The following is a 24,796-nucleotide window of genomic DNA, read 5'->3' on the forward strand; positions in this document are numbered from 1 at the left end:
AAAGCTTCCACACCAGATTGTCTGTTTGTAGAGTAGTTTGTTACTTTGGGGCATATTTGGTGGTGTGTTTGTGTGTTATGGGCTCGCACAGATTTTTAACTGTGGCTCTCTTTGCAGCATTGAAGTGCTCCTGTCACCGGACCTGAGAGTGCGCAGGCAGGAGGCCAGCACTCACCCCAGAGATAAGTTTGTCTTTCACTTCCATTTCAGTGAATTGCTGCTATGTGCATGATGAACAAGTTTGGTATGATTGTGTATGTGTTAATGTGAGTACTACATTTTTGGGCATTCCCTACTTTCCCCTGTCAATCCTACTCCCCTCTCCTGCCCCTCATTCTGGTTATCCAGTATGCCAACGCCTGTCCCGAATGCATATACCTGACCCTCCTTCCCCACCAGGGTCTCAGAGGCCTGTGTGAGTTTGATCTTGCAGCCACCCAGACCACGATGGGGGTGGTTGGTTCGTGCCACTCCTGACCCTGTACACGGGAGCAGTGACAGTACACATCCATTTGTGGTGCATCATTCTGTGAAAACATAAAAATTGATATGAGGCTGGGAAGCCCAAAAGAAACACACCAACACAGGTTACAAAGGACATACAAGTGCTTTATTTAAAAGCTACAACAGTTACCAAAGGCAATTGACAAACGTATAGCTATTTGTCTCTCAGAGTAACGTAACAAACTTCAACGAGGGTTCGGTGCTTCAGTAGAGAGACCGTTCATTGGAGTACTTGGGTCTTTTATATGGTTTGTCCAGCCCTATAATTTATGCATTTTGATCAGTTTCGCTGATATAGTTGTACATTTACACATGGGTCAGCAATAGGACAAGGTCTCAGTTCGTGACCCCGACAAGTGGCCTGCAGGCATATTAATTATTCGTGTGTGCGGAGGTCACAATGGCCAGAATCTCACTCAGAATGTCATTCAGCCTCCATTTTGATGTTCAGGGTGACTTCCACATTACAAGAGAACCTAAAATGGCAGCTAAATCCAAGATGGCGACTTACATTACTTTCGTTAAGGCCAAGACCTTGCCGCAGAGTCTATTCACATGATATTTTAGACAACTTGGCGTAGGCCAATACACATTCAATTACTGCGACAGGAGGCATAATATTATTTCAATTCCAACAGACCCTCCTTTTGGCCTATGCCAAGTGCTAATATCATTTTCTAATACTTTTGCAAATACCTCCATGCATTGTCATCCATACATCCCGAATCATTGTCTGTAATGTCTATAGCCATTAGGTCGTTCGTCAGAGCGTCTTGTAACACAAACTCTTTAGATGCTGTATCTGGGGCATATATTCTGTGACCTACTGTGCTCACTGCTTGAGCACAACATCCCCCTAGCATTTCACATATACTCGGAAGACATTGAAAACAGCAACAAAGGAATAGCAGGATCCCCAAAATAACCACAATGACAGAAAGCACCTTCCAGCCCCAAGATCGTAAAGAATCCCAAAACCAGGTGCTAAGATTCCAATCTCCTACAGGGATATGCACTTCAGAACTAAGGATATGCAAGTTCTGTATTGCTTTAAAAATTGTCGGCGAGGAATCTGGTATGAAAACACAGCAAGCGGACCCCACCAATTTGCATACTCCACCTCGTTCTGCCAAAATGACATCTAATGCCATCCGATTTTGGAGTGCTACCAATCTTATTGCTTTTTGTTCTAGTGTCATATTGTAGAGTATGTCCGTGGTCCGGTTGATCGTTCTCTCCAATACCCTTGCTAATCCCCTAATGTTCTCAGAGTTTGTTATCTGTCCCCAAAAGGGCACAACTGATTTTGCTATATCTCCCAATACTTGCCCAGGGGTATCTCCGTTCTCGTCCCGCCGTGGGCGAGCCTTAGAAACCTCCAATGTACTAGCTACAAATACCCCAGGTAACAGGATTCCTAAATAACAGGTTCCCTGCCAATCCTTGGGCAACCAGGGAAATGCTAAACTACCACAAACAAAATAAACAGGCCCCCCTACATACAGAGTCCTGTTTTCTCCAGTCAAATTTACAATGTTCATACAACCTTCAAAATCTCCCATTGGCCGAGTGCCATTTCTTTGTACACAAAAGGGGACTGAATCAGGGCTATGATTTATAGAGTAGGAAGGAGGCACGGCGTCCTTATTGCCTATCAGAGCCATTTTAAAGGAAATTATAGTTTGAAAGGGAAGAGATAGTTTATCAGACGGCCTAATAGAAGCGACATTAGGTTTACTTCTATTTGCAAAAAGCGAGCATCCCAGGGGAGTCAATTCACGTTTCTCAAAATCATTTAAATTAGTTCCATCAAAGTTCCCTGAGATGCTATCATTCCAACGGCCAAAGAATAGTGCTCTAAGAGAGGCATAGCAAGCAGTTGTTAAAGGTAAAGGGTGAATATACCATCCTAGCCCCTTGTTCCCATGTTGCGGTAAATGAGTGCAAATCCAACAATTACTCTTATTAAAAATGGCATGCATTGCATTCATTACTATCATTAAAGTGTTATTATGATACTTTCGTCTATGTTGGGAGTCTCGAGGGGACAGAGTGTGAAGGTGTACAGAGGGAGTCAAAGCAGTAGGTACAATCTCGATTGGCAGTAGAGGTTTTAGAGGGTAAATTTCTTCAAAGTACCAAAGTCCTACAGCAGTAATTGCACAAATACCAATTATCATTAACAAAATGCAGCAATACGTTTTCGGGGCCCAGGCACATTGTTCATTGTCCAAGTTGGTCACCCCCTATTCACAAGTCCAGTGCGGGGAGCAGCAGTGGAGGTGGCAGGCATTGCAGTTCCTCAATCGACGACCCCAATGTTCGTTGCTGGCGACACTACGGTCGCGCGACTTCTTAGTCCTTCCCAACCCTAGCCAGCAGAATCCCTTTTTTCTCCTTTTGTTCAACAGAAACTTTCTTATACAAAAGAAAAACTTTCAACCACTTCTCTTTTCCAAATGCACGGAAAGACTCGTTCTATTTTCTTCGTCGAAGGTTGTACCTGGTGGTACCCAAGACTGTTTGATCCGAAAATAAGGTGTCGTCACTTCCTTAGGGAAGCAACGTATCGGAGGCGACGGAATTCGCAGAACTTGAAACAGTGTTTTCCGGAAGTGATTTTTCAAAAGAGTGCGGAGGCGAAATGGACTGTTCCCCAAGCTCAACGGGCTCAGAGAAATTCTCTGACGCACTCACAGCGCTGTTTGCTACTCCAAGATCAGAGACTGTAGCATCAGCGAGGGGTTCTGCTTCTTCTGTAACTTGTGGCGTCGGGTGAGGAAGTTTCTTGACATGCGTCGCGTGGATCCAGTGTTTTTTCCCAGCCACCCGCACTGCTGTCCGGGTGACCAACAGCACCTGGTAGGATCCCTTCCAACGAGGAGCGAGACAGGAAGACCTTTCGTAGGCCTTCACTAGGACCCAACTTCCAGGCTGAATATCGTGTCCTGGGCCCGTGAACCGTACAGGTAAAGCTGAATAAACCTGGTGATAAATGAAATACAGGTTTTTAGTTAACTGGTTACAGTAGTCTACAAGCAATATATTTTCCACCTCTCTCAGGGCTTTAGGCTTTGGGAGACCCCAAATGTTAGCAGGTCTCCCCATCACTACCTCGAATGGAGAAAGCCCAGTCTTAGTTTGAGGTGTGGTACGCATGGCTAATAATACAATAGGTAAGGCATCTGGCCATTTCAGTTTGGTATCGGCACATGTTTTTGCAAGCTTATTCTTTAAGATACCATTATGTCTTTCCACCAACCCAGCACTTTGAGGATGTCTGGCTGAGTGAAATCGTTTCTCAATATGTAACGCTGTGCATATCTGTAAAATTACTGCTGCAACAAAATGAGGACCATTGTCCGACCAAATTACCCTTGGGAGCCCAAATCGAGGAAAGAATTCTTTTACCATAGTCTTTGCAGTGGTCATGGCAGTAGCATCTTTAACGGGGAAAGCCTCGACCCATTTACTAAAAGCACAAATAATTACAAGAACATATTTTAGATTGTTACACCGTTCCATCTCAATAAAATCAAAGTGGATGACCTTGAAGGGAACAGAAGGGAGCCCAAAGCTTCCCCTTGGAGTTACTGTCTCCTTCCCCACATTGTGCTGTAAGCAGATCATACAGTTCCGGACGTGACGTCGTGCAGTCTCCAGAATCTTGTTATTCACCCAAACTTGTTTTAACATTTTCGTGATCTGCTGAGCACACACATGTGTAGGACCGAGTGCCATCGCAATCATTGCCAGTACATATGAATCAGGGAGCAACCATTTTCCTTCAGATATATCCACCCAACACCCATCATCATCTAGTTTCCCCATTCCTTCGGTCCACCTTTTAGATTCCTCTACTGTGGCATCAGTTTGAATATCTCGCACAGACCCAATACCTTCATCCATTACATAGGCATCTTTTGTTTCCCTTAGAGCATACATGTCAGTGCTAAGGTCTGTGGCCGTTTGCCTGGCTATCAGGTCAGCAAAAGCGTTCCCTTTTCCCACATCATCTATGACCTTACGATGTGCTGCACATTTCATGATCGCTAACTGCCTAGGGAGCGAGAGTGCCGAGAGCAATTGCACTATCAAGGGGCCATGCTGAATCTTGGTCCCATGTGAGGTCAGGAACCCTCTTTCCGACCAGAGCCTCCCAAAGTTGTGGGCCACCCCAAAGGCGTACTGGCTATCAGTATATATACTTACTATACGCCCTTCGGAGAGTTCACAAGCTCGGGTCAATGCTATAATCTCTGCGGCCTGCGCGGAGTTATACAAAATTCTCTTAGTTTCAACAACTTTGCTCAACGTAGTAACTGCGTAAGCAGCTATAGATGTACCATCTGAAAGTTTGAAGCAGGAGCCATCACAAAACAGCTCCCCTTCTGCATTGTCCAAAGGAGTATCTATAAGATCTATCCTGCCCTTCGTTTCTTGTTCAGTGGTATACAGGCAGTCATGTAATTCTTTGTCACCGCAAACAGTGTTTTGCGGGAAAGGTAAGAGTTCAGCCGGATTAAGAACACAACACCTCTTAATTTGAATGTGAGGGGCAAACAGAATTAATTCATACCTTGTTAGCCGTGCAGAGGTGAGGTGTTGCGTTTGGGTTTTGTTCAATAGGTTATCTACAGAGTGAGGTACCATCAAAATCAAATCATGGCCTAGGACCATTGCCTCACTCTGTTTTACAGACGTGGCAGCAGCAGCGACAGCTCGCAAACATCTTGGCAAAGCGCATGCGACAGGATCAAGGGCGGAGGAGTAGTAGCCGCACGGCCTATTCTTCCCACCGTGTTCATGTGTTAACACAGCCAAAGCACATCCATCACATTCATGCACAAACAACACAAAGGCCTTGTCATAATTTGGAGTACCCAGAACCGGTGCAGAGCATGACGTGGTTTTGAGAAGCTCAAATGATCGTTGATGTTCCGATTTCCATGGCAGTGGCAGAGAAATGCCCTTCTTCGTCGAGGCCAACATCGGTTTTATCACTAGTGAAAAGTTTGGGATCCACAACCTACAGTAAGAAGCCATACCTTTTAAGGCTCTGACTTCCTTCTGTGTATTTGGAACAGACATGCCAGAAATGTGTGTTTATTCTTTCAGGTGTCAATCTTCTCCCCTCCTTTGACAGGAGGTAGCCTAAATAGGCGACCTCCTGACAACAATATTGACATTTTTTGAGCGAAGCTTTATGACCATTTTTAGCTAGATGAACAAGCAACAGTACAGTGCCTTCTTTACAAGCATTTTCAGAGTCTGCAGCCAAAAGCAAATCCTCGACATACTGAAGCAGTGTACAAGTAGGTGGCAATTCAAGGGTGTCGAGCTGCTCTTTCAAAGCTCTACTATAAATGCTTGGACTTTCAGTATACCCTTGAGGTGCCCTAGTAAATGTAAATGAACGTCCCCCCAAGGTGAACGCAAACAAATATCTACTTTCCTTATGTATAGGAATGCTAAAGAAAGCATTTTTTAAATCCACAACGCTGAAGTGCATAGCCGTAGCAGGGATCATTGTCAAAATCGTCGTTACATCAGGCACAATTGGAAATTGTGGGGCGACAACTCTGTTAATAGCACAAATATCAATTATGAACCGGTATGGGATTGCATTGTCGCCTTTCTTAAATACAGGCAAAATCGGACTGTTACATAAACTACCTGCAATCTCCTCGATCACCACACGATGCACAAAATCGGAGACAATACATTTCAAAGCATGCTCGCCCTCAACTGATATTTTATACTGCGGAATGCGTGGTAGTCTAACTCCATGTTTCAAAACTATTTTAACGGGCTCAATCTGTAGTACCCCGACATCATTGTCGTCAACCGCCCATAAACATTCCGTTACAATGCTAAACTCAGGAGGCAAAGGTTGAATCAAAAACTGAGAATTAGGAAGTTGCTGTGGTGAAACCGTCAGCCGTACTCCATCAGAGGAACAATGAATTACTGCATTCAATTTCTTTAACAAATTTAACCCCAGCAAATTCTCTCCACAGTTCGAAGTCAGAAGAAAAGGGCAATGGTCCGTAAAGGAACCCAAAGAAACAGACACCAGTGAAGAAACCGGACAAACAATTGGTATACCAGAAAACCCTACGGAAACATTTGTTTGCCCTGACAGTGGAATGTTGGGAATCCGAGAATGATCAATGGAGCACTTCTGTGCTCCAGTGTCTATCAAAAACTGGTGTTTCCTATTCCCTACTAATAATTCAACGTAGGGGCCTCTCTGATTAACGGGAATAGGTGAAGGTTCCAAACCCTGCTTCGGGCAGTCCTAATGAAATAGAGTATCCTCAGAAGGACGCTCTTCAGAAAGGTAGGCAGCAGAAGGGTGATCAAATATGTTCCTCGAGTCCACACTCGAGGTCTGATTTTCCCGTGAAAAAGGTTGCTGAGGATCTTGCAAAAACTGACCTCTAACAGGGCCCCCTGCTCCAGGGCGGCCCCTATGTCGTCTACCCATACTCCCAAATGCACTTTTTGACCTTTGTCGAAGGACGGGGCACTGTGCTCGCCAATGACCTTCCTGGCGGCAATAAGCACATTGATTAATATTCACAGAACCCAAAGGAGCATTTCCTTTTGGGACATACTGACCTCTGGTCTGTGTCGTGCCTCCTCTGGGGTTTCTAACAATTTGTTGTAATAATACTTTGGTTTTCAAATCTCCTTTCCTCTTCTCTATTTTCTCCTTCTCATTATTAACACGGGTCTCATAATACTGAGCCATGTGCAAAACTTCAGATTGAGATTTTGCCTGCCAAGCGCTCTCAGAGGACATAATCTGTGACTGGATGTCGGGCAACAATCCACGTACAAATTTGTCCACACACAACCTTTTCCCAGACTCTGTACCCAAATCCTGCCCACTGAAGTCAGAAAATACCTTCTCAAATCTATTAAAGAATTCGGTGGGCCTTCAGTTTTCCCTTGAACACAGGCCGTAAGCTTGTCCCAAATAATTATTTTCTCTGGAATTATAGTTTTTAATTTTGCGACAATTCTATCAGGCAAAGTAAGTATTACCTGAGGTGGTTTCTCACCTGCTGGTCTTTCCCCATCAACCCTAATCATATTAGCCCACGTGTCTCCCAACCGTGGCACATCGTCTATTGTCCGGACCTGCTTCCATACATCCACAGGTAGGATTACAGGGAATAGCAAGTCAATATCACTTAAGGTGAACACAGAGGACTGCAAGACGGACTCTATCTCTTTGTTAAACCCTGTCGGGTTTTTCCTGATATCGGGAACTGATTGTTTAATAGTGTTCACTTCCTGTCGTGAAAACGGGACGTGAACAAATTGCGATGCATAATGCGCAGGGATATCCACAACGGGTGCACCAGTCCCAGCGTTAGCGGGAATCTCAACCTTTGGGACGAATGTCGGAGGAACCTCTCTCATAGGCAACTGAGATATAGGTGCCTCCGACCGCTTACTAAGCAACAGAGCCAGGTCGAGCGCTAAGGCAGTTGAAGAAGTGTCGGGTGAAAAAGCCCTTTTACAAATTCCCAATAACTCTATAGGACAACTAACCTTCTTCCTTACACATTCTTCTTGCAGATACTGTACCATTACTTGAATTACCTTTCTTTGCATTTCTACTGTATACTGACTATACGTATCATATACTTCATCTGGCGGAATCGATGGATCCGAGATCCATCGAATCGCATCTTTGGTACAAATTCATACTTCCTCAGGTGCCGATCTACGACACGGAAGGAACCGTTTCTGTACATACTATCTATCGTCTTCATCATCCTCATCTCGCGACTTTTCAAAGTCCCTCCTATACTCAAACAATCTTTCAACATGACCATGTACTTTCTGCTCTGTGTCCCTCGAAAGTGCCAAAGTATTTGGATCTCTTACCCCTTGTGGAAGATCGAATTTTGTAATATACCCCACATCACACATAAATGAGTCCCCAAACCTTTGATAAAAACATTTTTCTCGGGAAAACTGTTCAAATTAGATAATGTGGAAAAAACATTAACTTGATCACCTTTCTCCATACAGTGCTTAGCCCATGCAAACAATTCCCGTTTCTTATCTGCAGAAACAGTATTACGAGTGACAATCTTTGACCCTGCACCTTGATCAACTTCAGTCAATACGGGACCACTCAGGAGCGGAGGTGCAGGTAAATTTAATAGGGGTACAACTATCGGCGCAGGAGGAAGGGGCGGTGCGATAGGTGGAGGAACAACAACTAGAGGAATAGGAACAATAGGTTGTGCAGGGGGAACAGGAATAACAGCAGGGACAACAGCAGGAATGGGCAGAGCGCCCAAGAGAGGATCATACAGAGGTGGCGCAGAGGCACCAGGCCTGCGTTAGTTTAACAATTTTTCAATAAATTCTTCAGAAACATGGAAATCTTTAGAGAGGTAGATTTTCTGGATTCCGAGTGAAAAAGCCCTATCCATATTTTTAACTGACTCTGAATGTTTTTCCTTATCATATAACAACGCTTTTTTCGGCATTTGTTTTATGACGGCGCGCATGTTTATCCCTACTTTTAAGCTGCTGTAATGCTTCTTTTTTCCAATTCTGAAAAACATCAAAGGCTGCAGGTCTAGCCTTCTTTTTTAGCAAGACCGATTCTAGGTATTCAATACGGGGGATCTCAAAACGGCCATTGATTGGCCACTGAAATTCGGAGGCATGTCTGGTCTGTATGTGCCAAATATCATTAAATACTATACTACCAATGCCATACTTACAGTACATAGTACATGCCGGCGACCCCTCCTGTGGTGCCGGGCAGCTAAATTCCAAAGATTGTCGATCGCTGCGGAACAGAGCCCTAAAGCAGCTAGACAATTTCCCAGGCATTTCACAAAAAATTGGTGTTACCTGGTCAATAATTGTGTCTGCAGATACAATATGCCAAATTAAAATTGTCAGGGTTAAATTAAGAGCCGGGTCACGACTGCACCTGACCAAACCTAAGGAGGACCGTACGGTTTACCAAAGAACTTACCTAACGAATTTTACCTTGTGTTTGGTGGTTTCGACAAATCTGCCCGCCTCAGAAAATGGACCCTCGTCAAGATGCCGTGTCAGACCACACGACTATCTTCCAAGGATGGGATCGTGCAGCGCTGCCGAGGTATCGCGTCTCGTTCGGTCGGGCCCGCAGTATCACACCGTCCGATCCCGGTTCGATAGTCTGCGTCAACCTTCAATGATCCGGCATCAATCTTGAGGGTCCCTGTTCGGGCGCCAACTGTGAAAACATAAAAATTGATATGAGGCTGGGAAGCCCAAAAGAAAACACCAACACAGGTTACAAAGGACATACAAGTGCTTTATTTAAAAGCTACAACAGTTACCAAAGTCAATTGACAAACGGATAGCTATTCGGCTCTCAGAGTAACGTAACAAACTTCAACGAGGGTTTGATGCATTAGTAGAGAGACCGTTCATTGGAATACTTGGGTCTTTTATATGGTTTGTCCAGCCCTTGGCAAACCCTCTCGCGGGTTAACCATTCTTGGGATCAGGCCTAGGGTTCCTTGCCAGGTCAATCCTATAATTTATGCATTTTGATCAGTTTCGCTGATATAGTTGTACATTTACACATGGGTCGGCAATAGGACAAGGTCTCAGTTCGCGACCCCGACAAGTGGCCTGCAGGCATATTAATTATTCGTGTGTGCGGAGGTCACAATGGCCAGAATCTCACTCAGAATGTCATTCAGCGTCCATTTTGATGTTCAGGGTGACTTTCACATTACAAGAGAACCTAAAATGGCGGCTAAATCCAAGATGGCGACTTACATTACTTTCGTTAAGGTCATTACCTTGCCGCGGAGTCTATTCACATGATATTTTAGACAACTTGGCGTAGGCCAATACACATTCAATTACTGCGACAGGAGGCATGATATTATTTCAATTCCAACAATTCTATGTTATGTACCACACATGGTACACATCCTGTTGTGGCATTGTTTTACTGTGCTACCTTGGTTGTTACGTCATTGTGGTAGTACTTGGCCTTTGTGAGGTACTGCTACTTCAAGTCATCTACTAGAGGCTGTTCTGGTTAGTTTTACTGCCTGCAGGCTTTTTGCTTGGCTTCTGTGTTGCCCTTCTTTGAGTTCTCTTGGATGTAGTGTTTTTGCAAATCAAGGTGGACTCTGAGGGTGCAGGCAACTTTTTACACACAAGGTGGGAGATGGTGACAAAGGGGAAGGGTGATCCTGTGGCCAGGTGAAATTCAAGGATGAAGGCTCCATAACCGCGGTGCAGTTCTTCAGTGGGTCATGGTGATTTGTGAGGGAGGGGGGTGCTTTGTTGGTGATAGTTGCCTTGCCCTGCAGTGTGATGGGCACCCTGACATTGTAATTGTGGTATCCTATGTATATGATGTGTTCTGCTGATCAATGCCTGTTCATGTGTTGTGTTTACCTTTCAGGTGTGAGGGGATAGTTGTGGTTTGACATGCTGGGGTGTACACATGGTGAATGTTCACATGTGATTATTATTATTATTAATTATTATTATTATTATTAGAGGACACTGATGGTCACTTGATTGCACATTTATATGTTGAGTGCATGTCCCTACTGACCTACACACTCGCACTATAATGCACTACATGTACAACCACCCTTCATGTCCATGTGTACACTCTGTTTTCCTTCTGGTGTCCACGGTGTCCCTGCAGCACATGTCCTATGACCAATTGTGGATACTGTACATGCCTAATTTGCTTTTTGATGTGGTTTGTCGCTTAGATGTGATGCTCAGGGTGTGCATCACACGCAATGGCTGTTAACTGTGCTGTGCACTGAGCAGTGTGTTGCAGGAGGTGGACACGGCACACAGAAGCTGCAGTGTTGATTTTGCAATGCACAATGTGCATGTAGACAGGCATTCATTGTTATGTTACAACTACAACGTTTGGAATGCATTTGGGTATGACTTATTTTGGGTGGGAGGTTGTTGGTTAGTCATTACATCTGATTCCATGTCAGGCATCCTTGTCTGATGCCAATTTATATTTTTCACATGGCAATGTGTACCTTATTGGTACTGTGTTGGTATATGGCTATTGCTTGCCATGTCATGTTGAGGTTTGGGAGGGTTTGAGTGACATACCAGTGATAGTCATGGCCTGTTTTGCAGGTGTGTGTGATTCACACCTTGCATGTGTGCCTTTTGGTCACACAGGATTGCTTGTGTTTAAGTAGCTAGGGATGCACACAATGTGGCACTTCCATGGCAACAATCTCAGGGTGGTAAGGTTGTGACAGTTGACTGTCTCTTTGTCATAATCGATTGTCACCTGGTATGTGCCAGGCCTGTGTGCACTCCGCAGGGGTGGGAGTTTAGGTGAAAAATGTGTCCACAAGCTGGGTCTGGGCTTCCTCGCCACGTGCCCTATCCCCACCCATGGGCAGCGCCTGTGCCTGTTATTGGGGATGAGGGGGCACCACCATGTCCACCGATACGCCCTGCCGTGTTGCAACATTGTGCAGGACACATGCTGCCACAATGATCCTGCACACTACTTGGGGTGCATAGAGTAGCTGCCCACCAGAGCGGTCAAGGGAGCAGAAGCGTGACTTGAGCACTCCGAATGTGCGCTCCACTATGGCCCTGGTTGCAATATGGGCTGCGTTGTATCTTACCTGGGGTGGTGTGGTGGGGTTCCGGATTGGCGTCATCATGTGGCTGCTCAGAGGGTAGGCACTGTCCCCTGGAGAGGTGATAATGGTTGTGATTATTGGGGTTTGTGTATGTGTGTGTGTGTGTGTGAGTGACATGCATGCATGTGCAAGGGCATTTGTACTCACCTAGGAGCCATGTGTCGCCATGCTGCCCAGCTTCTCAGGGCAGACATTCTGTATTTGAAACTGTCATGGGTGGAGCCAGGGTAGTTTGCATAGACAGAGGTGATGATTCCCTTTGCATCGCATACCACCTGTACATTGATGGAATGCCATTGCTTGCGGTTTCGGTAGATGTGCTCAGTGGCCCTAGGTGGACGTAGGGCCACATGGGTGCAATCTATGGCACCAAGCACTTTGGGGAAGTGTGCCACCCTGTAAAAGTCCAGGACAACGGCCTGCCTTTCTGCAGGTGTTCTGGCCATGTATATGTGCCTGCGGACTGAGGGGCGTGCTGTCATGATTTCCAAGACCTGGTGTAGGAGCGTGACTGCATGGCCTGTGAGACCCCCCCCCACTATGTCAGTAGTCTGCTGAAATGACCCAGTGGCCAAAAAATGCAGGACATTGAGCACCTTCTCCAAGGGGCTCAATGCTTGGGAGCAAAGGGTGGGGGATGTAAGGTCATCTTCCCACTCCCTGACCAGGTCTAGGATGATACAGGCTGGAAACCTATACCTGCCGTAGACCTGGTCGTCAGGCATCCCAAAAAGGCTTGTCCGTGTTGAAAAAATGCTATTCTCCTCCTCCTGCGGTGTAACGCTTACCTTAGACTCCTCGGGGACACCACGTGATATTCTGAAACTTCTCAGGGAGAGCAGTTGTCTGTTGTTCACTACCCCAACGGGACTCTCTTTCTATACCACAGAAAACAAATCACAACACGAGAACAATTGGAATGCGTCCTAATGTAGGGAAAATATTATAGGTCAAAATATCCCAGCAACTGTATTGCTCAATTACCTTAGTTGGTGATTTGGTTAGCTCTCCATCCTGCTTCTGCGCTGTGGTGCGTGTTCAGAAGAAGGGCTAGATTAGGAGTGAGCAAAACAAGGGGAGAAGGACAGCCCTATATGGAATGTAGGGTGTTGAGAAAATGCCTAATGGTGAAGTGGAAAAACATTCAACCTATTCCAACTACACAACTGTGACTGGAGAGGTAAGGTTATTCTCCGGTTCTCATGGAACTACCTCAAAAGTGCTATTCCTGACAATTCCCGGCCAGAAATAATATTGCTAACGAATTCCTTGGAAGAAACACTCAAATGTGTCAAAACTGAACGTGCGCGAACATGCAACTTTTAAGGCACCTTTATGTGTAGAATTCGTGTACCTAACTGTGACAGAAAAAACGGAACACCTCTGTTCCTAGAAACAAAATCTCCACACTAAACCCTCCCCAGCTCCGTAATACTAGGCGAAGAAAACATACACTTGCCCTTGGAAAACGAATGCAAGCAGAGCGGATAATGAGTGGAGACAGCTAATGAGGTAAATGATACTTGCTGTGGAAGGAGACAGAACAGGGAAGAGTATCTCGAAAACTCCTCACAGTCGAAACGCCAAAGGAATGCGTCTCCCGCCAACTCCTCACTGACAAAGTCAACTCCTCACAGAGCTCACGGAATAGTAGTAGCGGAATGGCACGGGAAAACAATGACCATGGCACAAAAGAAGGGGTATCTATGAATCACAAGGGAACTGAGGAATTCCTGTCAGAGGGATGAACCGCGGTAAGCGTCCGCTGAACACAGCTGAAGACGCGAAGTGCCGTTGAACAAAGGGGAGGGGCTTAAGTACTCCAGAGTGACAGAAAACTAGACCGCTTGCCCAATCTAGGGTTGTAACATCAGGCGGCCATGTTGGTTGATGAGGAAGAGCCCTAGTAGCATAGCCCAACCCTACCTATCCTTGACCAGGAATTGTAAGCGGCCACCCAGGAAATTTTGGAAATTCTTTTGAGGGGGGACCCAGTAGTCATGGCATGCGGTGTCCCACGATCAGTGCTGCGACAAATGGGGCATTCATTGTAGCTGTATATACATGTTTGTTGTTTGCACGCACTTTTATACTGTGCGCGGGGACGCTTCCGCCTGCCTTTGTGTGGCGGACGTGTTCACGCCTGTGTGCGTCTTTTGCCGTGCACGGGTTTCTCATATTCGAATCCATGAATACGGGTTGTTCGCGTGCGTGTGGGCGTTCCGTGTAGTTCCCTGCAGTGCTTCCCCTGTTACGCCTTCTTTTTCATGCGTTATTCCCCATTCAGCGTGTTATGCCCACTGTTCCGCCTATTTTTGTTGTGTGCGCTGCGCTATGTGCGCTTTTGCTGTGCGCGTAGCGCACGCCGTTTGATGACGTGTGTGACTGCGTGTGACATGCACCGATTTGGCGCACAACCAGTGGGAAACAAGCGCAGCGCCTTCCTTGAATCGCACGCTTGCGAGTGCGCTTGCTTTCTCACGCTTGCGCCACCTTGCGCCTGCTTGCGCTGGGATTTTCGGCGCACGTTTGTTCCATGAATCGGCCACCCCTAAGTCTCAGGCTAAAGGACCACACCCCTACTCGGCCTCACACACAGACATAGCTGTGTTCAATATCACCTTATAAGGGTATAAGATCCGTTGATGCCAAGGCAGCTTACTGATATTGCCAAAGCTGCTTACTACGTAATGTAATTTCAACATGATATACCCTACATGGAACCGCAAGGCTTTAGAATAACACTCTACTGTCTGCTATTATTAAATGTATACAAACATCATGGAATCTTTAAGAAACTGTAACAATATATTATTGATGTTACTATATAGCAGAGACGTTGACTGATTGATATCAGAGATCTGTCTGACAACTGTTCCTGCACTTGTCACTCTCTTGTTATTGCAATTGCTGTATTGTACTTTCTGAATAAGAAACCTTTGATTTATCTATCAGTCTGCTGAATATTACCTGCTGCCGAGGGCAAATCAATTCTACATCAATACATCAAACCTTCATTAGGGATGTTCTCTTATGAAACATGGTTGCAGAGGGTGCATGTATGTTTCCAAATGTATGAAATCTGGAAGTAGTAGTAAGTACATTAAGAATTCTTGTGGATCTTCCTGTGTGTTTATGGGGAATTTGACCATTCTCACACAGTAGTCCAATCAATTCTTGCTTAATACCTGAGACACTGTAGATGCTGTTAGGATTATGTGTGGCATTTGTATGAAGGACAAGCATTTGCAAACACAAATGGTCTGAGTCATTTAACAAAATGTTGTGAACAATAGGTGGCAATTGGAAGAGAAGATTGCTTGCTACATTTTTAAAGCAATTTACTCCAGTTGTGTTGTTCAATTTAAATGGACCTGAATGTTGTGCCGCTGTATCCTTTGATGGGACTGCAGTTTCTTTTTTGACAAGAGACATTTGTCTCTCTGTCTTTTGATGGACGTGCAGTTGATTTTGGACTGAAGAGTTTTTTGCTTGTATTATTTGATGGACTTGCAGTTGTTCTAGGTTTCTTTAGTGGTATTGGAGGGAGATCTGGTATAGTGTCTGTATTTATTACTTTTCTTTTTAAAGGTTATGTTTTTTGAGGTAGAGGATACATATCTAGATAGGGTTATACATTGCATATAGCCTGTTGTATTCTAGGATGCAAGGAATGTCAGCATTGACTTTGATTGTATCAAAGTTAACTTGGAATAGACTATCGAGTATACAGAGATGGTAAAGTGCCGGTTAACTCATACCTTCTTTGAAGACGGTGCTGTCAATGTCGATCAGTGCATGGTCTAGAGTTAGACCTTGCAATTTGTGCATAGTGACATAATATGCAAGAGATAGAGAGCAGTGTTCTCTGCATACATAGATGTCTTTGAAGAGAAGGAAACATGCTATTGTGAGGCATATTCTTTAAACTTCTGCAAGTTTATCAAAGTGTATGTTGACAAACTGATTGTTGTTGTCATGTTGATACATTTGGAAGCCAACAACTGTACCAATTGTTCGATTGACTAAACTTATGTCAAAGTTACGTTTTAGAATTATACTGCAGTTTCGAAACTGAGTTAATATTTATTTTTAATCCAACTGTGCTGGAGATACATTGTTCTATTTAGGAATGTTGTTGTTTGTTGACACATAGTGAGTGTAATGCCATGCACATTTAGTTTGTCTGTGGAGGTGATATGCACCATGTGTTACATTTTTCTTTTTCAACAATGTGACATTGAATTGGGTGCAGCTTGCAAACACTGGCATTAAGTACATGCATTTTACATTTTGCTGAGTTACTCTTTCCATGACTCAGGGGCAGATGTCTTTTGTCCATATAAGCGCATGGATTGCTCTAGTTTTGTAAAATGGATTTTGCATCTTCAGTAAGCAGACCCATTCTTATGCTTTTAAAAATGATACTATAGGTTAGATCTGTAGATTGAGTTAGTTCTCTGTAGCAAGAATTCTGCCAGAGTTTTACATTCTCAATGCTACCTAGTGTATTACCACATTTGTGTCCTAATGTTTTTGTTTTGGTGTTCTATTGGGAGGAGAAGTAAAGTTACACCTCATATGTTGTAGGCAGCTAGACCTGTGGAGGCTGTTACAACAGCTGAAAGGTTGCTGTTTGTTAACTCTTGTGGACATTTCAAGATTATTTAAATTAATAAGGTTTTGGCAGAACCAGCTTTCCCACTTACATACCAGAGCTGGGGTTTATATAGTTTACAGCTACTATCATGTTTAATTCCATGTTCAATTTCTTCAGTGACTTCTAGGTAAATGTTGAGTTGTTCATCATTTAGCTGGGATTTGAGCACCGAAAAGTTTTCTTCAGGTTGTTCAGATTTATACATGGTGATTTCTGCCTCACTCAAGGCTATTTCTGATTCATTTCATTTTGAATGAGATCTCCAAGTGGTTCTTTGCTTCCTGTAAGAGAAGGTTGACTGCCTTCAGGAGTGTCTGTATCTAGCTCTATTTCCTCTTCTTGTTGGCTCTCATTGTCCAACATTTGTTTGTATAATTTAAAATGGACATTTGTTATACTGCTTTCATTTGCCTTGAATGCACCTTCAAATGTGTCATGGTCAACTAATAATTCTTATTCTTTTCTCCAAGGTTTGAAACGTTGCAGTTGGGCCATGTAATAACGTTCTCATGTTGTGGAGATTTAAACGATAACTTTACATGATTAATTATGCTGGGATATTTGCCAGTTGTCTTGTCTGCTTTAACATTGTTTTTGTAGGAGTCATTTTGGGCAATGTCATACAGGCACATATTTGCCAAAGCAATACTTCTGTTTGGATAGTATATGTCAATTACATTTTGTTTTAAATGTCCAGGCTGTTGGGATAATTTCTGGCTATAGTTTCTATCTCTTGGTAGGATTTTAGTACCTTTTGTCGTCATGGCGCTGGACCAAGATTTCGCCAGATAATGTTTTCAGATTTCCCATATAAAGGTGTACCTGTTAAACAGTTTGCAGCTTTGTAGCACCATCATTCTCTATGTGACAGCATTCTTATACCAAAGCCGCACAATTTTTGTCACAGGGTTTTGTCAGATGATATATCATCCCAAAGGTCTTTTAGCTCTGTCTTCTCAGCACTGGTTGTGACACATCTTGCAATTGGACTGGAATTGTGTGCAATATATTGAATGTCTATGTTTACATTCTTCAAGAGGGCAATCATTACATAGTAATCATTGATGTACTTGGATGCTTCATCTCTTTTAGCGTATGTGTTTTAGGGGATTTCACTTTTACACTGTGTCTAACAGAAGACATCAAGATATTTACTTTCCATTGGTGGAAACTGGTCTAGGGAAGCCAAAGTGACATTTTGTAAAGAATTTACATTTGTTTTTGTATCAACATTGGCAGTATTTACCACCCTTATGTTTTTGGAAGCATGCAATTTGTGTACATAAGTCACTATGTGTGGTTTCTTAAGGGATATTACAGGTAATGTATTTTTTGAATACATTGTAAAACAGTGTCATCACTGTTGTGGCCAAATGTGGGAGCATCTTTTATCCACAAAAGCATGTGGATGTGTGGTGCTCATCTGGATTGTCTTTTTTTCTCCAAAAGAAGTGGTTTACTTCTCCGACAGGAGAAGCATTTTTATTGCAGATAAATAATACATAATAATAATAAATAATTTGGCATTTATATAGGGCTAAGAAACCCTCAGGTATCTGAGCGCTGGTTGTTATTACCCACGGTTTGTTGTGCTCACTTATCAACCTCGGAAGGATGAAAGGCTGAGTTTAGCCCTGCCGGGATTCGATCCTGCATCAGCAGGCTCTGCACAGATGTCAAAGCGAGCGCTCTGCTTGCTGTGCTATCAGACCGGCTGTTGAAGTGGAGCATGGCAATGAAACGATGGTGAAAGTATCTTGAAACATTGACAGGGTCAAAAGAAGAGAGACCTCAAGGTGTTTTTATGTCTATTCCTTCTATTTTGGTTTGGAGTACGTAAGAAGTCTTGCAAATATATTCTGCAGAACTTAAAGTAACCAACCATGTGGGCGGGCCTTGGTTTCTTAGCATACAACATACATCTGCATGACGTCAGAACCAGTATTCTTTTGTACCATGCATGTTTGCCAAGAGATTTGTTATACTTGCAAAAATTCATCATTGTCTTTTTATCTTTTGAAGCAGTTGGGAAGCTGACATGTTTTAGAAATTAGAGCCTTTTTTAATGTCTGTGCAATTCCATAACATAGAGTTGCTAGTTCGCTTTCAAACTGGAGGTGACAAATGGATTCTACATTTTGCCTGAATCTTCACAATACATTCATAAAGAGAAATATTCTGATGCACTAATTTGTGTTGCTCTTTCATCATATCTTCCTCCTTTTCCTGTAGGATAGAGTAGCGGAAAAGTATGTGCTGCTACACCTTTCACCCATATGCTCATTGAAGATAGTTTGACTTGATGCATTTTATATGCTTCTAATGCATTTTCTATGATGTAGTGGGTGTATTGTATACTGGTATAAATTGTTGGCTGCAGTAACAGCATTCACATGTTAAAATTGGCCTGTTTGTGGTGCATCAATTATTTGGGTTGTTTCTCATAAGCTTTCTTCTATGTTTATATCTCTGTAGTATTCATTGTTTTCTTTAAGATATTGTAGTGCTTGTCTAGTTTTGTTTAAATGGATTTGTTGTTGCCAAATGTAATGGCAAATGTATTTGTCTTTTGTTGGTGCACCATTAACTAGTACAATCAAAGATTGTTCTATTGGCCGTCGCACTCCTAGAGGTTCTACATTTTCTTTAAGATCTAATGGCAAATATATCACTTTGCCACAAATGCTTTTTATTAACTCAGATGGAAGCAATTTGGCAGTATTGGGTTGAAGGTGCATTATCGATTTAAATGGTTGTACTGTTTGGATTATGATGCTCTCATACAAGTTAAGTTATTTGAGAGCTTTTGAAAGTGGCACAATGTTATTAGTGATAGCCTGTGATGGCATTTAGTTATTATCAAGCTTTTTATTGCAGTATGTTTAAACTGTTGAGTGGTCAATTATTGTGTATTTTTTCCTGCTGTTAGATATACACCTAATTGGAACCATTGTTATTCCTCATTGTCTTGTATTTTGTAGGCCGTATCTACTATTTTTGTACTCTTTCATGAAAACATCTGTGACAACAGACTCATACTTGGTCTGGTTTCTCAGCAGAATGGTTTTAAAACTTTGCTATTTCTTTTTTGTGTGTGTTTGTAAGGAGGTTGGTGTTTGTGAGGTTTTTTCTGATGTTTTTTAAAGTTGCTGACTTTTCTAAGTAAACTTCAGTTCCAAAATATTTTCTTTTCATGTGTTCTATTTCTCAAAGGAGCTCTTTGGCTGTTCCATGTAGGAGAATGTTATTTAATGTTTGCAGTTCTAGAGCAGGAGTTTTTGCATAGTACAATCTATGGACTAGGTTTTGCATAGTGGAATGGTGTATTGCTAAAATTTTGATGTGATGGAAGGTGCTTTTGAAAGCAGTTTCTGAAATGCAGGCTAATGAATGTCCTCATAGTCCAATGTGGATGTGTACTGAGTCCATGGTTTGTAAAGTTTTGATTCTACTTTTGTCTTTTAGTTTCACAGAGTAATAGAGGAATTGTCGTAAAAATGTGAATGATTGTTGGCATACGTTACATATTGAGCTTTAGGTCCATTTGCACACTGGATGGTGTGCTTGGACAAAAGGAACATTTAGTTGAAAGTATGTTGGGGAGGATTTTTCAAAAAGGGTTTCTTTTGCCATAATGGTGTCTTCTACCACTTCATAGCCTCGCCCGTTATTGTCGGTGCCAATTGGTTGTATTTGTTCTTGTTTATATCCCTCTTCATTGAAATATGGTTCTGTACTGCATGGTTTAAACCATTCACTTTCACAGAAGTTGGAAAGGTATCTATATTGACATTGCACATGTTCAGAAGTACTTTTTGAAATGTGTTGATTAATTTAGTTAGTGGTTTTATTCCGCTTAAAGTCAATATAAAGAACTTTTTCTTTAGTTGAAATGAGCTGTCAATCAGTGATTCGAGGGTTTGCTTTCTGCAGTAGTTTTTAAGCAGAGAACGTGACTTCTTCGATTTTATCATGAGATTGATAATAACTCTACAGTGGATCATTTTTTGTAAAATTGACTTTCTGGAATGTTTTACTGTGGCTATGTTAACATTGGTAGATATAGTGTTAGGTTAATTTTTAGGTCTAGTTTAATTTCTAAATTATTTTTATTTTTTAGTGCTGACTGGTTGAGTTTTGTTGAGTGAATTTGTGTGAAGTTACTAGCTGTTTTATTTGAATATTTTCTATAAACTGTTTTAGTGGCGGATTACTATTCTGGCTTGTTCTTATTTTTATCTGCTTTATATTTTCTTTGTTTTCCACTGAGTTGTTTTTCAGTAGGCATACTGTTGTGTCTGCTGGGAAAAAAGAAAGGGTGTGTTTCAAATTTGTGGAATGTTTATGCATGTATTATTTGATAAAAATTATGGGTCTGTGGGTATGATTGTGGAGGGATGAAAAAGAGCTCTGTGCAATTGTGCAGTGGGATGATAGTTGGTACTTGGAAAGGTTGTACGAGTAGGAGGTTGTATAGGTGTGGTGGGTTTGAGTAAATATGACATTGGAATTTTGTGGTGTTGTATAAAATAAGTATATTCTTGTGATGGGACTGTGTATTAAAGTATTGATAGAAGAATGTGTTGAACAGTACTGGTATTAGTGAGGAAGGCATTGGTGGTGTGATCAAATAAGTAGTAATGATATGCTATGTTGAGGAAAGACGTGGTTGCTATAATGATGGGATTTCGTGTACAGGTATGAAGTTTGGTTGGTGTATTTTTAAAGGAGTGAAGAAGAGTGGGTACGAGTGGTAATGTGGGTTAGTAATTTGGAATGGATTCAGTGTGAATGTTTTAGGGTTAGAATTGAGGAGTTGAGATAGATGGGGTGTGGAAGAATTAAGAAATGAAATTGTGGAATAGAAGTGCATGAGAGACAGTTGTGTTGTTAGGTAATAAGGAATTAGTGTGTTGAAAAAAGAGCATTGTTGGGATAGGATTAGAAATAGTGTGAATGCTGCACTGGAATGAGTAAGTGTAAAGTACAATATTGTTGAGTAGAAAAGAATACTTTAGACTAATACATAGTGAAAGTATGTTATTTCAATTAGAGACTTATACATGCTATACTAATATACTTGGTTTGTAGAACGTGAAGAGTTTTCTTTGTTCGGTAGTTGGGTTTGTCAATCTTCTTTGTTAATGTAATTGTAGAGTAAGTTAGTTGGTATATGTGGTAATGGTGAAGCAGGTTCAGTAGAATATGTTTTTATTTATTGAGGTAGGAGCCGTTACTGGAAAAAAGTGTGAATCCAGTTCTGTTATGTGTGGGTGCTAAAGAATGTTGACTATGTTGTTACAATGATTGCACTATGAAAAGTGCAGTTTGGCATAGTACAAGCAACAGAGCAACAATTGGCATAGTGCTAGAAGGATGCCCTTTCACTGCATTTTTGCAGCACAGGAAGCGTTGTACTAGGGCTAATATGGAATGGTAAGCTGTACAAAAAAGTTTGCTTTGATGCAAAAAAGCCTGAAAAATGTTTTCATTTACAGGCCGATTCATGGAATTAATGTGCGCTGAAATTTTCGGTGCAAGCCAACGAAAACGTGCGAATCGCAGTGCCAGTGCGAAAATCACAGCGAAACTCGTGCACAGCGATTCATGGAAGTCCGTGCGCGTGTAAATCCCAAGATGTGTGCCAAAATTCTGCGTGGCGCACGCTGGCGCACACGTCTCCAAACAGCGTGCGCTACGCGCACAGCGAAATAGCACATAGTGCGGCACACACAACAAAAGTAGGAGGAACAGAGGGCGTGACAGGCGGAAGGGGGAACAGCGCGTGAAAATGTAGGCGTCACGGGGGAAGTACAGGAGGCAAATGCGTGGAACGCCCACACGCAAGTTCAAGACACGTATTCATGGATTCGAACGGGGCTAACGCGTGCGTCAAAAAAGACGCGCTAATCGTGAAACACGTACGCCAGCAGGAAGCAGGCGTATGTGGACCCACGCAGCATAAATGTGCGCGCAAACAACAAACAAGCTCAGACGCCAGGATGAATATACCGTTCCTAGCAGCAGTGGTCGTGGGATACCGCAGGAGGAGGAGGAGGATAGTCAGGCCCAGAATTTTCACACCCATAACCAGCCTTTTTGGGATGCCTGATGACCAGGTGTATGGGAGGTACAGGTTTCCACCTCACATAATACTTGACCTGGTGAGTGAGTGGGAGGATGACCTCACATCACCCACCCTGGGCTCCCAAGCACTCAGCCCCCTGGAGAAGGTCCTCAATGTACTGCACTTCTTGGCCACTGGATCATTTCAGAGGAAAAGTGCTATAGTGGGGGGGGGTGTCACAGGCCACGCAGTCACACTGCCTACACCAGGTCCTGGCCATCAAGACTGCACGCCCATCAGTCCGCAGGCACATATACCTGCCCAGAACACCTGCAGAAAGGCAGGCTGCCATCCAGGATTTCTACAGGATGGCACAATTCCCCAAAGTCCTAGGTGCCATTGATTGCACCCATGTGGCTCTACATCCCCCCAGGGCATCAGAGCACATCTATAGAAACTGCAAGCACTGGCATTCCATCAACTTCCAAGTAGTATGTGATGCCAAGGGAATCATCACCTCAGTATATGCCAACTATCCATGGTCCACCCACGCCAGTTTTATTTACAGAATGTCAACCCTAAACCGTGACCTAGAAGCTGGGCGGCATGGCGATACATGGCTGCTCGGTGAGTATAAATGCCACAGCACATGCATGCATGTCAGATACTGAGTAATGTCACAACCCCACTAATGATACCCTTCACCACCTCCCCAGGGGACAGGGCCTACCCTCTGAGCACCCACACGATGACGCCAATTCGGAACCCCACCACGCCACCCGAGGTAAGAAACAACACAGCCCACATTGCAACCCGGGGCATAGTGGAGCGCACATTCGGAGTGCTCAAGTCATGCTTTCGCTCCCTTGACCGTTCTGGCGGGCAGCTGTTATACCTCCCCCAGTAGTGTGCAGGATCATAGTGGCAGCATGTGTCCTGCACAAAGTTGCAACATGCCGGGGCCTGCCCGTGGACATGGTGGTGCCCCCACATCCCCAACCACATGCACGGCCGCTGCGCATGGGAGGGGAAAGGGCACGGGGTGAGGCAGCCCGTACGTAGCTGGTGGCTAATTACTTCACCTAAAATCACACCCCTGTGGAGTGCACACATCCCTGGCACATACCATGTGACAATCAATGATGATGACATAAGGGACAGTCAACTGTCACAACTATACCAGCCTGAGATTGGTCACCTAGAAGTGTTACATTGTGTGCATCCCTACCTACACAAACACCACCAATGTTGTGTCATCAAAAGACACTCTTCTATGCTGCTAAATTCATTACCCCCTTGCAAAATACAACATGACAACAGTGCCATGTCACCCAACCCCTCCCCAGCACCGCCACCCAACACACCATGGCATGTCATGCTATGTGAGAGCAAACAAAGCAATCCCTAAAACATGACACAAGTGTCACAAAGTACAGTGTCCCTAATGGAAACTGGCCAAACACAATATGCTCCCAGTAATGTAGAACTAACAACACACATGACCAAATACTTACCAACAATACAATGCAGCTACACAACCTCAGACATAGCATAAACATGACAGTACTAAGTTAAAGTAGTGGTAGTTTTACAACCTGATTATGTCAGCATATCGACCACTTCCAACTGTACATTGTTGCTGCCACGCAAATGTGTAAGTGCACTGCTTACATCATCAACTCCATCTCCAAAGTAGACGGCCTTGTGAAGACATGAGGAATGAACCTGCAAATTAGGAGGAAGACATGGATGCACAAGCACATATCAATACACCATGCAGTGTACAATACAACAACAATATCCACTAGGAATGTATACTGTTGACTACAGATTGCCCACACAGCTCATGGGAGTCCAACGTCACTGTGT

This window comes from Ambystoma mexicanum, chromosome 4q, assembly GCF_040938575.1.
Source record: "Ambystoma mexicanum isolate Mex_15411 chromosome 4q, UKY_AmexF1_1, whole genome shotgun sequence".
In the NCBI taxonomy this organism is placed as follows: Eukaryota; Metazoa; Chordata; class Amphibia; order Caudata; family Ambystomatidae; genus Ambystoma; species Ambystoma mexicanum.